The sequence below is a fragment of the Vigna radiata genome, chromosome 8 (genome assembly GCF_000741045.1).
Source record: "Vigna radiata var. radiata cultivar VC1973A chromosome 8, Vradiata_ver6, whole genome shotgun sequence".
Taxonomy (NCBI): Eukaryota; Viridiplantae; Streptophyta; class Magnoliopsida; order Fabales; family Fabaceae; genus Vigna; species Vigna radiata.
This window is the reverse complement of record NC_028358.1, coordinates 8,024,450-8,029,251: the sequence shown is the minus strand read 5'-3', so window position 1 is coordinate 8,029,251 and position 4,802 is coordinate 8,024,450.

Below are 4,802 nucleotides of genomic sequence, written 5' to 3'. Positions count from 1 at the left end.
TTTCAAAAATGGCCTTGATCATATGACATTCACATGCAACTCAATCGATCATCAAGATTAAGGCAATATCATCCATGTTTTCTTGTGAACAATGCATACAACAATAGAAATTCTGGAGCTCAATACCTCACACAACATGCTTTCTTACACAAGATTCATTCATACACCCTGCCTAGCATCATAACCACAATCATAATTCATCACACATCTATTTCCTGGATATTAACACACAACACAACTCAATTATCATCCACATCAAATAATCATGAAATAGTTCCATCATGCACATCAGTCAGTCAAACATTATCAGAAAAAGTATTCAAGCCAAGAGTACACACTGAAATTCAACCTATTCTAGAAAAATAAAATAAAAGTAAAAGAGAGAAAAATTATATCCTGTCTATGGACATCCCTCAGTAGATGTCTGCAATCAGCCCATGCTGTCATCGGAGTCCTCCTGACTCTCATCGTCAGCATCCTCAAAGTTTTCTTCCTCCGTGTTCTGGGCTCCAGCTGCACCAAAACCAAATCCACTGCTCTGTGCCTACTGCTCAGGCCATGCCACAATGTATGAAACTCATCCATAGTCCACCTGTGCACTGGTGGTTGATCATAAAGCCCAATAATCATCTCAACAGTCGCAACCTGCCCTCTGTGAAGGGCCTCCATCCTGGCTTCCATCATGGACATGTACATGTCCCTCATCTGGAAGGGCTCTGCATGCTGGACTGGTACCTCATCAGGTACCTGCTCCTGCTGAGCTGTAGTTCTCCTACGACGCCTCCTAGGTGCTGCCCCTGCTGCATCTGCTGCTCCTGCCTCAACACAGAACTGGTGGAAATAAGCTGCATCAATGGCATTCCTAAGTCTCTCATATGGGGGAACTGCAATGTTCACCCCAGCTTGCTGGCACAGAAAAGTGATCAAAGATGGGTGCCCCAATGGCATCCTGCTACTAACGGTCATAGCACAACTCCTAATCTCGTCGACAATGATTTGGCCGACATTTACCTCCATCTGTCTCATCAAGCAGAAGATGAGACGAACCCTGTGCATCGTGATATTCGAGATGTGGGAGCAAGGTTGGATGTTGGCATGTGTGAATGCCATCCAATAACGGGCCAAAGGTATCATATCCAACCTCCTAATGTTCACCGGTGCCCCGCTAGCGTTAGTCTGAAAATGCCTTCCATGGAGACAAACAGCCTCCTCAATTTCAGCTATGTTACCAAACAAACCAGCATGTGCCGCATACTGGCACTGCTCCCCTGGCCACTCTGTGCCCAAAAAGCTGTTAATAGTATCAGGGTCATAACTAATAGTATGCCCCCTCACAAAGCTCGTATATCTTCCAGCATCCACTCCTCCTCTAGGCACAGCGTTTGTGTAGAACTCTTTCACCAACTCAACACTGACAGGTGCAGGGTAAGTTGTCAACTTTTCCCAATCTCTCCTCAAAATCTCCTCTCCAAATTCAGGAGCCAAGTCAGGAATGAAGGAAGCCTTCCTCTCCATCAACAACCTCCTTTCTTGCACAGTTGCATAATGTTCCTCATGTTGTTTGGAGAGGAATCTTTGAGAGTCAAATCCTCTCGAACTTTCTGGCATCTTCCTTTTACTCCAAGTATTTCTTCCTCTCGCGATGCTGATGCCATTTTTGAGTGGAGATGTGAATGCTTGCAACAAATTCTTAAATTGATGAAGGAGAACTCTAAATGCACACTCCCACCAAGGAAAACCCCAAATATGAGCAAGAACTAAACTTTTTGTGAGTGAGTGGTGAGAAAGTGTATATAAATCTCTTTAAAACCCTCTTGAAAGTGCAAATCTGGAGCAAAAGTGCAAGGAGACCGCCAGGCGAAACTCAAAAGGGCAAGGCAAAGTGAAGAAAACTTGGAAACACCTAGTTTTTAAAAGGCTTGGGTTTTATTTTTCGTCGCCACCGCCCGACGGCAGAGTGGTACCGCCCGGCGGTGAGTGGAAATTTTCTCACACTTTTCTTGCTTTCCTCTTTGTGATTTCTCTTGGTGACTCTTGACTTTGCCCTAAATTTTTCAATTTCAAGATTTTCCTCACTCAAATGCATATGCACACAAAAAATGTAATAGACAAAATTTGGAAAACAGAAAACAAATACAGGAATTCAAATTGCTGTACAACACTTGGGATAGTCCCCATAAACACCCCTCAGTAGGTGTTCAATTTATTCTTGCTTGGTATCTTCTTCTTTTTTATGCGAAATCTCTTCAAAAAGTTGATCGAACCAAGCACATGTTTCCATACATCAATCATAGGAGCTTTAATCTCCAATTCCTTGAAGATCTCCATGAAGTACTTGAACCTATTTTCCTTCCTATGATTTTTCTTTTTATGAGGAAGGGGTTTTTCACATGACCTTTTTTTCTTTCCTCTCTTCCTCTTTTTCTTTTTCTTTTCTTTCTTTATTTTCACATTTTTTTTTCTTTTTTACTTTTCTTTCAACCACTACTTTTCCTTTCTCATTATCCTTCTCACTCTCATTCAACTTTTCTGTTCCTATCTCCTCTATCTTTTCCTCCATTATTTTCTCCTCATACATCTCTATCTCCTCTTCTTCAATCATTTCCTCCTCGACAACCTTATCATTTTTGGAGATAGTGGCTTGACATCCTTCTTTAGGGATAACTTCAGTATTATCCCTAATAATGCCCAGAGACTTCAATATCTTTGTTATCTCATCTTCCTCTATCTTCTCTTCATCAATGACCTTGTCAACCTCAAAGATAGTGGCTTGACATTCTTCCTTAGGGTTAACTTCAGTATTAACCCTAATAATACCCAGAGATTTCAACGCATAAGAGTGTTGTTCCTGCAATAAACGTTCTTTAGCTTCCCCCAACGTTTCTTTTCGCACCGAGAATAATTCCTGCTGTAAACGTTGTTTAGCTTCCCCCAACGTCTCTTTTGGCCTAGAGGAATATTGCCCAAATTGGCTATGATATATGTTTAAATGAGGCCCCCCCAGTGGTTGAAACTATTTTGGTAGAACTGAGTGCCTACAGAATTAAATTCTTGTCCAAACTGCATTATGCAAAAATTAGGCACAAAACCCTAGAAAACATTTATTAGAACAAAATAAAAAATAAACATAAAATCAAGTTAATTTCAATCAATCCACACTACTAGAAAAATAAACATCGAGTCCCCGGCAACGGCGCCAAAAACTTGTTGACGGATTGGCAAGCGTACCAAATCGTTCAAGTAATATAATTGGTAAAACCCAATATCGTTCTTCCCAAGAGACTCGAAAGGCTTTCTCGTTCACGTGAATTAAAATAATAAGNCTTGAAAATAAAAATAATTAATTTGATTTGAGAANAAAAATATTAACATGCAANAGAGATTGATTCAATTGACAAAAGGAAAACAATGGATGAATGGAGTTGTTGGGGGTTTACAATTTCATCTTATCTACACTCTCTTATTTACTCCTCTTGAATTATTAGTTTGATTAATTAATCGTCATGCAACTTTCTTAGCCTACCCTTAACCCGATCCCTCGGCGAAAAGAGCCTAATACTAATTACTGGCTTGCTATCCCTAGCCTCCCCTAGCAATTAATACAACATTATAGAGCAGAAGTTAAAAGCAATTGATCGTCCTACCCCTATCCCTAGGTGGTATTGCAAAATCAAGAAATTACTCACCAGTTCATGTCATTACTGTACGTCCCCATATCAATAAAGACAAACATCAGTATACCGAATGAGTTAAACGATAAAGGCCTTAAGCACAGATGATAACCCAACAATTATCAATCAAAACATATGGAGACCATATAAATAATCAAAAGTTTCAATAAAAGAGAGTATCAAAAGATTACATTGTTTCCCCCAACAACAATAGGGTTTAGTTCACCATAGACATGGTGAAACTAGATGAAAAATGGAAGAAGAATGGAAGAGCAAACCCTAGAAAAGATGAAAAGGAGCCTAGGCATCCAAGAGATCCTCTCCAGAGAGCAAAATTAGGTCTGGTCATTCTCCTCTGTCAAAAGAATGACTCTAAACTCGTAGTAGGGGTATTTTTAGGTGAGGAGCGCGTCAGAAAACCAGCCCAAGCCAAGCGGACCACTGCCCAGCGATTCAAGTGTGGCGCCCGGCGGTTTCCCATAAGCCTCAGAACAGCCCAGCGGTGTAAGGTGCTGCCCGACGGTTTCCCTCAAAACCGCCCAGCGCCAACACAGTGCCTACTCCTCGCCCTGGGCCGCCCGACGGTTTAAGTTTCCGCCGGGCGGTGCGTCGACTCTTCAAATTTTTATTTTTCTGCTCTTTTCTTGAGTCTACGACCTGTATCTTCAACTCCATTCTTCACTTTCTCTAAAATACTACAAAACAATGCAAAACAAGCGTAATATCGCTAAAAACAGCTCTTGACTCTCTACAGACTCATTTATTGAGTTTTGCTTGATTCTAAGCTCATTCCAAGTAGTAAAGGGTGTAATTTGGTCTAAATTAACATATGAAAATAACTGTTTTTCAACCTTCATCACCTAACTTCAAAGTAAGTTGAATGGAAGCATAAATGTGACTTTATTTGTTGTTTTGTTGTTCTAGAAGGTGGGATTTGTGATTTCGTTGACGAGGGAATGTGTTTTCTTCTTCTAAAAGGTGGGAGTGATGATCTGGTTGGATGCAACTTCTTTCAGTGGTGCAATGAAGAAGTAATTGATGAACGAAATGTGGTGATTCTTGATGAAAGGAGTGCAAGTGCGAGAAATGATGAAGTGGGTGGAAGTATGATGAAGATGGAAGAAAGAGATG